Source organism: Diuraphis noxia, unplaced genomic scaffold (genome assembly GCF_037042655.1).
Source record: "Diuraphis noxia isolate RWA-SAM2 unplaced genomic scaffold, SU_Dnox_SAM2 contig0003, whole genome shotgun sequence".
Lineage (NCBI taxonomy): Eukaryota > Metazoa > Arthropoda > Insecta > Hemiptera > Aphididae > Diuraphis > Diuraphis noxia.
This window is the reverse complement of record NW_028301713.1, coordinates 69958619-69972158: the sequence shown is the minus strand read 5'-3', so window position 1 is coordinate 69972158 and position 13540 is coordinate 69958619. Positions and strand designations below refer to the sequence as shown.

Here is a 13540-nt window from a genome sequence, read left to right as displayed (position 1 = left end):
TAAGCAAATCTGCAATTGCATGCGTGTCGTGTATTAATTTTAGACAAACATGTTTGGTTTTGAAATATAAATAACTAACACGACTCTCATATTTTAGGGTTTATAAGTTACTCACCCCTAAATATCTCGTGATAAAAGTTATAAATTTTTAAATATAATAAAAAATTATCTTCTTCATAATGTTTACAAAGTGATTCATTAAACATGATCACACCCATATTTTTAATAATGAATCTATTCTAATTATTCTAATTTTTGGAATTTTTAAATTTAATCAAACAATATTTTTAAATTCATTTTGACTGCGATATCAAAGAAAAAAGGGGAGTTAGCATTCTTGATAAATAACCCTGTATTCCGGTATAAATATATTTCAGGTATAACTAACAGATATTTGGTATACCGGCTAATACACTTATGTCACTATATAATAGTATTTAATGATAATATAAGTTTTGAGTGTTTTTCGCCCTTCCCGCTTAATGTTATCTTTGTGAAGTGGTGGACGGTGGTTATGTTTATATACACTCAAGGTTTTTTTTTTTTTTTTATAAGTATTACGCTTCGAGGTTATTTTATGTATTTTCGCATCGATGATCAATTACTGCTACAGTTATACTCGTATCCACATTAAATTTTTTTAGAATTCTAAGAATTACTTATAAATTTAAAAAAATATAATTGTTTTGTACCAGTTTACCTTCTAAAATAAATATAAAATAATTATACTAATATGGAGTGCATTTCAAAAAGTCGTTTACACTGGTACAGTTTTCAAAAAAAAAAATAACAAACAGTTATTTTTAGTTTCTTATTATGATAGTAGGTATCTACCAAAATGTTTATTTTAGTTAATTTTTGTTAAAAATCAAAGTCCTTAAAAATGGCTATAAAATTATAAATTGGTTGAAATATTAAATCTAGTATTTGTTATTAGACATTTTTAGAAATTATAAATATTCATACCCTGATCAATATTAAATGCTGACATTTTCAAATAACTTTAGATCATATATTTACTTACGTTATCTATTAGGTATTATGGATATATTATCATTAGAAATTTAAAATACAAAGTTAAATAATTCAAAATAATAAAATATGCTCGTTCGAATTTGGATTTCGATAAGTCAACATTTTCAGAAAAATTATCCGATAAATATTTTACAGTTTTAAATGGGGTTCTTATTTGAAATACAGAAGCTTTTATCTCCACAGATATAAAATACTTGAAAACATTCTCTTGAAGTATATTGAAAAATGTCTAAAATCAAATTTTGATTTTTGAATAACTGCATTACTGAATAAAAAATGGTTAATCATGCTTGATGATTCGCCTATACATGTTATACCTAATAAATTAGGCAGTATAGTTAAATGGGCATTATAAGGAGAACGGCCTAAATTGCTTTTGAATTATTTCGACAATGGAAGAATGACGCCAAAAATAAATTAAATAGTTAAACTGACATTGATATTTACATATTCACCTATATTAAAATTATAGCAAGTAAATATTTTTAATCAAGTTATTTTATTATTATTCTATTGCCTCATTTCAATAAACAAATTAAAATATGACGATTAATTTGGTTTTTATAAAAAGTTAACTATACCTTAACTTTTGCTCAACAAATCAAAAAAAAGGATATAAAGGAAATATATTTTTAAATATTATAGGCTTAATATTTTTATATGATATACAATGGTTTAAAAAAATTAAAAAATATATTTTAGATAACTTGCGACAATATGCAATATGACTATTAATTTATAACAGGCGTCACATAAATACTTATATATTTTTATGCAGAATACACAACGTGTTAATATATTAATATATTTTTATAATAGCCATTTTTATTTAACTGCAATTTTATTATTCGATGATATTAGTTGTTCTATAATATTACATTACAGCCGTTGTAAATATATGCAATAATATAATTTGAATATTTTATCTACCTAATGTTTTTTATTTTTATTTTTTAAGATACAGTGTTTTTACTAATATTTTTAATAACAAAAAAAAAATGTACGATGGACATTAGTCCTACTAAATGTTATTTTATATTTGCAACGTTAAAAACAATATATTTATCCAAAATATGTTAAGTCGACAATTACACTTAGTTCTCCATTTAATAATTGATAATAGCGATGCATAATGATTAATAATCAAAGTGTCTAAAATAAAAATTCTGAATATAAAAATATTATTATAATAGTATGTTCAAGCTTTTAAAAACTATAATAACATAATATCACAACAATTACAATAATACGATATCAAATCACTAATGGCAGACCTTCTTAAGACTATAAAAGCTACACTATAGATAATACACTTATCTATAATAACTTTATACAGGTACAAAATACAATATTACCCATATTGTTTATCGATTTAGTCTTAAATCCTAAACTGAAGTCACGGGGAACCATTTTTACATATACACCTATACTACAATAGTATGCTTATAAACAAAATTGTTGATTCATAAACCACTCCATTTTACTCATATAATAATATACTTATATAACACATACATTTGTAATTATTTTCAATTGATTTAATTTAACACTGAAAATGTAATTTCTAATCTTAATTTTATATGTGGAAAGTGAGTGTAGTGTTTTAAGGTAATTTAATTATGATTAATGCTTAATAAAATGAATAAAATACATAATTAATGCTTGTATAGAACCTATATATATATATATATATATACCTTGAACAAACAAATTTATTTGTGAATACTCGACTACAGTTAATGTATTCATAGATTTACAACGTCCAAATGTTTCGATAATGTAAACTTCCGTCTAATTTAAATTATTTGGCAAGGTTAATAGTATTACAATTTCTTACTTAAAGTTCAAACATGTTTTGATGTGATGTAAATGTCTATTTTATTTGCGTTAGAAAATCATATAAAATAAATGGTTATAATGATATAATTATTATAATAGTATAACAATTATTGTACTAACCAACGCTTTATGAAATATTTGTGGAAGCATGGTTATCATATAAATACAGTAAAATGGACGTGAATTGCAACAAATCATAAGTATTTTTTTTTCATTATCACCAACACATATTCAATTTTAGTGCTATCATTTTGATAAAAATATTTAAATTAGTAGTGATAATTGCTATAAGCATTTTGAAAAAAAAAATCATTTTGTAGTATTATTTCTACCTAGTCGGAAATTATTTCCACCACACTTAACGACAACTACTAACTTAAAAACCTTAAACAAATACTCCCTATCACAATATTTTTTTTTCTATACAGAAAATACTGTAGATTTTCATGAAATTTATAACTTAACAATGTAGGGTTATTTTTCAATTTAATATGAATTTTTGAATCACCGTTTTAGTATTTATCGCGGCAAGAGTGTATTGTATTTAACAAAAATCGGGACAATCGGAGTGATCTGTAACAACACATAAAAGATAAAACATACATATTGTGATTCACTCCAACCAGCAGGTGAATTGTAACCAGACCGCTAAAATAATATAACAAAAAAAGTTATATTTATAACGATAAACAATATAACAACCACATTCTAAAAAAATATTTTCCTTCACAGTTGTATAAATACCTGATTTTTAAATGAACTTCAGAATTATTATGTGTAACACTAAAATTGGTGCAATTCACCCAGTTTTCAGTATATATTATACTATCGTATTATCAAAATGATTTAATTCTATTTTTTCTGCTTGATTCCACTAAATTTCTGACAATATAGTACAGAGTTTAGTATGGTGAAATGATATTATAATGATAGATATATACGTTTGACTGAACCAAGATTATTTTTTAACAGTATATCATTACGCTAAAATTTGTTTGATTCGATTATCCAATACACAATAATGGTGAAGGAAGGACGCGCGCACCACAACTTTCACTAGCATCGACAAGGCCGGCGACAGTGCAGACCGTTGTCGTGAATTCGCTGTGCAAAACATTGAATCATTAAGATGTGTCTATGTACTCCCTCACCTAACTCCTATCCAATCTAAGGTCGTTCACCTGTTAAATCAAATATGATTACACCGTATACGTTAGTGCTATTAATTATTAATTGTATATTCGTATCGATTTACGAGAGAAAATCGGTCAGTACCTACCTATAACAACACACATGTCATAATATGATAAATAATAAAATAATAACAAGAAATAATATTGTTTTGTTAAAAATCAATTAATCAGCTGACAGTCTACTGCTACGTGTTACTACGACAATAGTGTTCACAAAATTCCATGATAAATAAAAAGAAATGTCCTGTACTCTCGAGAACACATTCGATATAGGTACCAGCCGTGTACCTGTATCATGCTTATAAATATTCGAAATTTGATACTTTCTATTAGTAATGAAACTAGGAGTATTATACAAAGATAAATAGCCGCAATAGATTGCATTATGTTTTACGTATCGGTATAAGACATTAATAAAATTAATGATCATTGATCATGAATTTTACGGTTTTAGTACTGTCAAAACACTCAAAACTAAACTGCAAAAGTTCACGACATAATCAACAAAACAACCTGTTCGCATTTTTTAATATATGTACATATAAAAATGAAGATTTTTTTGTTTGTTTGTACTTAATCGATTCAAAAACTACTTCATAATAATATTATCTTCAACAGTATTTATTATATAATATAATTTTTCTGATTTTAGTTTATTCTCACAATCACAGTATCTCACCCACGAGCGTCAATGAACTGGTTAATTATTTCATATTAATAACTGAGAAACCAAGATATTATCTAACATGTTTTTATGCAATTTAAATAAATTATGCTAGTTCGCCAACTCACTATAATATACGATAAGATAGCGATAACGAAAGTAGATGTAGTTTTATTTGAACTCGAAAATTTCACTATAAACCTCTGGTTATAATATGCTTGAAAAGTTTCTATTTTGTTTGGAATTAATAAAATATAAGCTTAGAAAACATTTAATTTAACAAACAAAGGTTTACTCAACCACATAATAAAAATATCAACTGGCTAATATGATAAAAAAAAATGGCACATTTATAATTTTCTTGAATAAATAATTTTAAAATCAAAGTAATGTTAAAGGTTTATAGAAACGCTAACAATCAACAATTAACTTGATTATAAGTAAACTGTAGTCTAAAATAGTATAATATATCCATCGAATATCTTGAAGATTATATCTTGTTTTAATACCGAAACAAAGAAAGTTTAAAGTTCTAATATATTGTTTCAAAATCAAAATGTATTTATCATTGAATCGAAATTTAACACAATAACAATACTCAATGACAAGGTAGGTACTCTCCGCTCTCCGACTCGACAACTACTATACAGCAGAGCAAATTCCCCGATTTTTTTAATTTAGGTATCCCCTCCCCTTTAATTTATAAAATAATAATAATGAAATTTTATACAAATGTAATAAAAACGGTCTCAAAAAAAAAGTATGGACTTATATGATTAAAACTACGGATCTATAGTTCTTTTGTTAAACCTAAAGGAATCTACTCCCAACTTTGTAATCATTACTGGTCGCCAATAGATTATTGACTATCATATTCATACGTTTATATTTATGTATTACGTTTTACTTCAGTGAATAATTTTATAAATATAATTAATGATTAAAATAATTATATTTGTAAATGTAGAACACAATTTTAATATAATATTCGCTATCAAACTATGACCGTCGATGATTGTGACAAATGTACACAGCGGACACGTTTTTTTCACGCTTGAAAAAATTGTAATACGTCATGAATGTTATAGAAGTTAATTATTTTTTGTATATACAGTACGCATACGCATGATCCAAATTGAATGGAGTTTAACTCCACAGAAAATGAAACGTTATTATCAATTTGCGACTTTAGACACATGCTTCAGTGGTTTCACTGAGCTTTTAATAATTGCTATTTATAACTGTTGTATTGGTGTGAACGTGTGATAATAATGAAACTATCGTATATGTATATGCGTACAATATGTTCAATATATATGCGGTGTCGGTGTGTATAATGTGTACAGCCGGTGTAACCTTGGCGGAATAAAAATAAGAGTGTTCACTGCGTATGTTTTATAATATTATTATTATACTATACTCGGTGAACCGGCGTCCACAGCGTGGTTTCTTAAATAAGCGCAATACGTACCTAACCTAACTATAATACTACAAACTTCGTCCGCAATATTCTGCTATCAGCGAATAACTACATTTCCTATAATATAGTATAGTTAATAAAACGAATTTTATTCGTTTTTATTGTGTATTTTTTCCTTGAATAACCTGTATGCCTATTCATTTCTACATACCGTGTAAAAATATTTATTTTATAATGTGTAAGGTACTCACATTATCATAAAGTAAATGATATTCGTCGATATCCTATACTGCAATCATTACAATTAGTATTTATGAAAAAAATAAAATAGTTATAAACGAATGTGTGTTGACGAAAAAGCAGTACCTACAAATGTTTCGTTTTTTTAGTATAGTGATGGGTTACAAATACCTACACTCTACAATAAATACAATTTTAAGTAAATACTAAATATTTAGTCTGTTTGGTGAATAAATTCATTTTTAATGCAATAAACAGAAATATTGAATAATTTTCTAAATAAAACTTAATCATTACTTTTAAATTAAATATCAAGTCTCAGACCTCGTTATGACAAGACTACAAGCACATATTACTTATTAACATGACGTAGCTAATAATATCATCAGTTATTACTGTCAGAATGTCAAATACGTCTTTATAATTGTATTATTATGATTATAATTTATTTTGTTTATTATAAGTTAAAACTTAATACTAATAACACTCGTCACTTTTTTAAACACAGTCAGAAATACACGGTTTGAACTATAGATAATATTTGATAATCATAATATTATGTATGGTTCGAACAAACAAACAAAATATTTACAAAATTTTTGACAAATAAATAAAAAACTATTGGGTAAATAGTAGTTTCCCTAGTGCGTCTCGGAATGACCCGAAATAAGATAAATAGTAAATTAGTAAATACCTACCCAATATATTTTTGTATCCATAATTCATCAGTCATTATAGGTAGGTATTACAGACCACATCTATAAGTAGATAATAAGCCCAATAAGCTAACGTCTAAAACTGATGTTTAAATGACAATTACCTTCAATGATATTTTTGTTTTTCTATATTTTATTACTTTTCTCAAGAACGATAACTGATATTTATGTCGATTGTCAAGAATAGCCTTTCCTAACTGTTGACGAATTGTTAAAACGATTTATTGTTATCAAAAAAATAAAAACTATTAATTTATTTTAAAATTACATCATACAATAATAAATTTTTGCTTTATTTGTCCCTCTCACGCACGTATAACGTAGCAAAAACAATTCCACGTAGTCCATTTATAAGTAAAGTTATTAATTATAGAGGTATGAGTATAATATGACTTTAGAACTAAAATTCTTATACTTAAAATAAGAAAAACAAAATTTTTAAAAGCATCTTATATATACATAGCTTTTTTTATATTTTGGGTATTGAAATGTGAGAAGAATTTTTATTTTTATTAAATTAACTTTTTAATGACGTACAAATATTCAGCAACATTTTATGGATTACTCTAAACAAGTGGAAATATACCACGAACTGGAACAATAATCTTAAATGGAGGGAACATCTCTCTATAACGTATTACGTATGCAGACAACATATAGTGATCATTGAGAAATCACGAGAGGAGGTTCAGAGAACAGCTATAGAACTAGTTAAAATAGAAAATATATTGGCTTAATAATTGACAGTGAAAAACGAAGATGGGAGGTAAATGATAATACGTCTTGAAGCAAGTATAAGAATTTAAATATCTTGGTACTTCGGTAGTTCGGTATACTATCCTAAACAATTACAGCATCATGCATGAATAAATCAATATCTATCAGACTAGGTTCTGCAAAGCGATGTCACTATGTACATTAATCAACCTCTTTAAATCCAAGCTGTTGTCAATGAAAACAAAAAAATTATAATTATGTTTAAATTCTGTGTGACCTATATTTACATACACAACGAGAGAGAATCAGGAAAAGCTACGTTCTATGGACTGCATATTCAACAATATGGAAAAAAAGGGAAATAACTATAATAAGAACTAACCCTCAATTGCATACCAGCTAAACAAATTTAAAAGAATATGATGTGGTTCAATTCATTAGAGAGACGAGAATAGAAGGAGCCGGTCATGATAATATATGGCGAGACTATTATAAAAACATGTAAATGAAAATACCTAACATATACTATCCGGCTAAATTTGTATAGCCCAGTTCAATTTTAATTCAACTATAAAACGATTCTGAGCAGAGACGGTATTTATAATAGCCGTATTTTGTTAAAATATATTTATATTGGTATAAATTATTGTTCTATTATCATTGGTTATACGGCAGATTGGATTAATTTTTGTCAAAAACAAATAGCATAATATGTTGCAAAGTACAATTGTTGTATAATATTAAGTATAGACTAACTGTACTAACATATAATTTAATACCAACGTACATTTTTTTTTAAAAAGCATGGTGTTCAAATAGTTAAACTATCAAATTATTAAACAACTATACAAATAAAAGTTGAAATAAATTCAACTATTTCAAGTCACCACGAATAATATTTTTTTAATTACAACAAAATAACTAAAATTGTTATTTTTCATCAAATTTCGTAGAAATTTACATGTATGTTTGAGAATATTAGGTTTCTGTTGAACAAACTATAAGGAATCTTATTTCTATTAAATTCTCGAGTTTTTTGGATATGAGCTAAAAGTTTTCAAACATCTATAGTAAATTTTAATATGAGTATTCTTTGAAAAATTAAAATCTCTAATTCATTATTTATTGTTATTCATTGACTCATTGTTGAGCAATACAAAGTTACAAAACTTGCCTAAAAAATACCTTTTTCCGTATGTATTTTTTTATACTATAAATCACTCTCATAGTTGAAAATTAAAGCATTATAATTTATAATGCTCTAAAAGATGATGACAAAATAAAAGAAATGCACATTATTATAAAACTAATACATGCATCAGCTCCAGAGTTTAAAGTAATTATAGAAGATACTAAAACCCAATCCATATTAACTGATGCAATTTAGTATATATTTTAAATAACTTTTAAGTTGATACTGTCAACAAATTTATTCGTACACATTTTCAGTCTGATACAGTTGCATAAAATCATAATCTGTGTATTATAAATTATAATCATGATACTATAGTAATGCCATAATGGCAGGTCATCTGAGTAAACATGTGATTTATAACACTATTATTGCACCAGCTAGTAATCATATATTTCAAGGATAAGTATACCTACGTGAGTTACGTATCTATTATTTCGTTGCTAAATTACTTAATAAAAAAATATAATATTTTTAAAAGGTTGCATCTGCATGTTTTAGATCATAAATATATTAACTTGGTATTTTAACTATTATTTCATATGTGACACTACATGGGCTAATAATATAATAGTTGCATTCACATAAAAAATTAATTATTCAAACATATCATAAACTATAATTGTGTTCTACCTATAACATCAGCATAATCTATAAATCTATAAATCTATACTCTATAATTCGTAGTATTATATTATTTAAATTAGATATATTTATAATAAAAAATATATTTTGTATGTCAACATTTTATTAAAAATATTATTTAACTGATATTAGAAAAATACCTGACTTGAATTTTTAACCATATGTACTGGTTATCAATCATCATAATATATAATATAATATAGTCAATAGTAATTTTAAATTGGTAATCATTCACAATTTTTTTTAAATTTATTTTTGGAATCTGTATAGTGTATACCCATGTGATAATGCATAGACAAATTTAAAAAAATATTGCATAGTGTACATAATATTAGATCCTGGGTGGAGCGATGAAATTGATTTCATAATGATGTGTGCTTTTTTACTTATATATATATATATATTTGTCATTTGTGGTATTTATATATAAGATTTTCAACTCAGTATCTTTTTCGACGAGAAAGTGAATCTAGTAAGTACATTTTTGGAGGTTAGGTATATTATTATATCTTTTACATACAATGACATTTTGAAATTCAATTTTTTTGCAAAAATGAATTTATAATCTACTATATTTCTAATGCCTATAATATAGGGCATATAGTAAAATTATAAAAAAAATTACTTGAATCACAATAATATCATACAATTTATAAGTTACCTACTTAGTACTTGGTAATACTAAACCGTCTCCGCACGGAATCATTTTTCGTATACAATGGTTTAATATCATTGAAAATTCAAATTTAACACAGTGACTCACGGCTAGACACCTAATGTTCGGCATAACATTACCCACTTACCCGATTTTTCATATTAATAGTACTATTGTGTAATAGTCATTAGAATCTATTATTTAATAGTTTATTTTAATTGTTTGAAACATTGTAACAACTATATGTGGATGGAAGTGCACAGTATGCAAATAGTATAGTACAATAATAATATCTACAATTCGTACATCATATCATTTAAACTATAGTATACTTTTTTACATAAATAATAATTATAATAATATTTGATAAAATATTATTACATTATAATTATTAATTATTATATTTACATAACACATGATAAAACATTAGGTACATTCGTAGCCACGTATGTAAACATTAAGTGAATGTGAACCTGAATCAGCAAAATCGTCATTTTACTTAATACTTACGTTAATTTGTACAATAGTTATCATTGATTTTATTTTATTAAAATATAAAACATCAATAAATGTTATGATGATATTAATTTTTATTTGGTACAAATTTTGTAATGTTTTCAAAAATAATAAATTTATATCTATTTTACTTTAATCCGTTCTTCGCGCCATAGTTATCTATTTCATCAATTTCACTTATTGTTCAAAATGTATGTAACAGATTGTGAAAATATAAATAAAGTAATAAAAAAAAATATCTATTTTACGTGATATATGTTTGTCAATTGTCGATTCAATAAACTAAATTTTAAAATTTCTATAGATGACAAGATTAAATGATCACAATTAATAATATTGAAGATAATAATTATTATTTGTGATATTATACTAGTCAATTTACTTCAATCTTCATTCTTCGATAAGATTTAAATATTAAAGTATTACTGTACTATTGATGACGTCTTTAAGTAATTTTAATCATAATTTTACTTTATCAATGTTTAATATACATTAATAAGCAGCAAAGGTTGCGATTCGATTTAAATACATTTTATATTAATATTATTTTTATCTTAAAGCATGTTGTCTCAAAGAACTGAACTTTTGAAAAAGGTCATCAGTCATCTTAAACAATAATAAAAGTATATCAGTATATGAGCCTCACATGAGGCTTCATTGTGATGTTTATTTATCAATCGACGATGATATATGTATGTATAATATTTTATTATAGCCATTTAAAAATATTAAAGATGCAAATTTTTTTATAAACATTTTAAGTTGAAATTCGGAAGAAATTCGATATTTAAACAAAAAATAACGATTTTATTTTAAAAAAATAATAAAATAATATTTTTATTGTTTTGATGGATTTAAGACTTTTACGTAGAATGATTATTATAATTTACGTACACATTGACGCTTTCGAAACATTTAGATTAGTTTTATGTTATTGTCTATTTCTAGTTTATACCTATTAGTGTATTATTATGAATAGTAAAATAAATTACCATATGTCTATGTATAATACTATATATTCCGCTCCAGAATCATTTTCTGTATGCACTGATTTATCATTGAACTAAAATTTAACGCATTCATTTATAGTATTACAGTGATTTAGTCAATGACGAGGTACATTTGTCAACTACGGTATCAACAGATCGGTCATCTGTCTATTTTTCCCCTTTTTAAAGTTTATGACGTAGGTGGTAGGTCGTAGGTATAGAAAATAACAAATTTACTTTCAGAAATTTTATTAATTTCAGATTAAATGAAATATGAACACTAAGACAAGTTATATAAATAAGTTACTAAAACGTATCATAACAATCTGAACTGCTTATATTCAGATAAACTACAATCTTGGATTTTTGAGAGACATTCAGACATTACCGATTGCCATGAACGTCATCACTCAACAATCGACAAAGATAATAAACAGTATCTAACATTGTATTTGGTAAAATATGTGGCATGAACATTGGTGGTTGTATTTCTAATACCTAGGAATAGGTATAATTGTGTAATGTAACTATATTTGCCAAAGTAAAAATAAAATAAGATATTATGTATTTATTACTTAAATACCAGTTCAATGTCAAATTTGTATATTTTGTAGATAACAATACATTTTTCTTTATTTAAAAAATATTAAAGGTTCTTATATTGTATAAATATTAATATATTCTATATCTAAATTTATTTAAACATAATCAAAGATCATTGCGGGAAACATTATATATTCATTAATTTTAACATATTATGTTATGTTAATAACATTTTTTGTAAACATTATCTTAAACCATGCTCTGTTTATTTTCTTAATCGCAGTCACAAAGGGCATGTATTTTTTTAAACAAGTAAAAAATAATAAAACTCAATATAATTATTATTAGGTTTAAAAAATAGTGAGCACAAAATAGATCAATATAAGAATATTAATTAAACAACTTAATTTACTTTTTGATAAAAACTGTTTCGGGATTTTGAGAGCATTTAAGAAGATTTTAAACGCATGAACATTTTTTGAACAAACTATCACAGTTGTTTTAAAATGTATTTACTTATCGGTTTAGAGAAAGTATGTTTTTATTGTACGAATTATCTACCTACATTATTATTTATTAGATTCCTATATACAGTGGTTGACTTGGAGATAAAGTAGTAGAGGTACTCTAGCTACTTTTAGAATGTAGCGTCCCTAGCCTATAGCATAGTTCCTAGTATAACCTAACCTAAGAAGTAGGGGTACGCTAGCGTATCCAAAAAATTAGTAGAGGTACTCAGTCCCCCCGCGTCCCCCCCAAGTCAACCACTGCCTATATATTGCGTTTGTGTATGTTAATCCAATAGTGCCAAATTGGACAGTAATATTTATTTGTTTATCAAGTATATAGACATATTCTTGTTTATTTTGTTTGTAATAAAGTTTTAATTATATTTTAAATGCCCATCTGCATCATTCGTCGTATATAGTTAAGTTTATATTGAACGAATAAAATGTTGATGTTAATAAGCTGAGAACAATTATTGTTGCAATACAATCATAACACTTTAGTTTATTGAAATATAATATTAAATATTTTTCAAATATAATATAAATGTAATATACACTATACAGTATACTCAATTATTTTCAAAATACAATATTGTTCTGGTGTTTGAAAAATAAAATTAATTGATATATATATATATATATTTAAGTATTTTAAAATACCTACAAT

At 25.2% G+C, this 13540-nt stretch overlaps 1 long non-coding RNA gene across 1 annotated transcript; it reads left to right on the top strand.

Moving 5' to 3' along the window:
• Positions 1 to 11403: 11403 nt before the first annotated feature.
• Positions 11404 to 13332, top strand: LOC149057714 (uncharacterized). The gene is made up of 3 exons (XR_016191014.1): positions 11404 to 11524; positions 11922 to 12018; positions 12083 to 13332. It is a non-coding gene; the product is annotated as an uncharacterized LOC149057714 (long non-coding RNA).
• Positions 13333 to 13540: the final 208 nt, after the last annotated feature.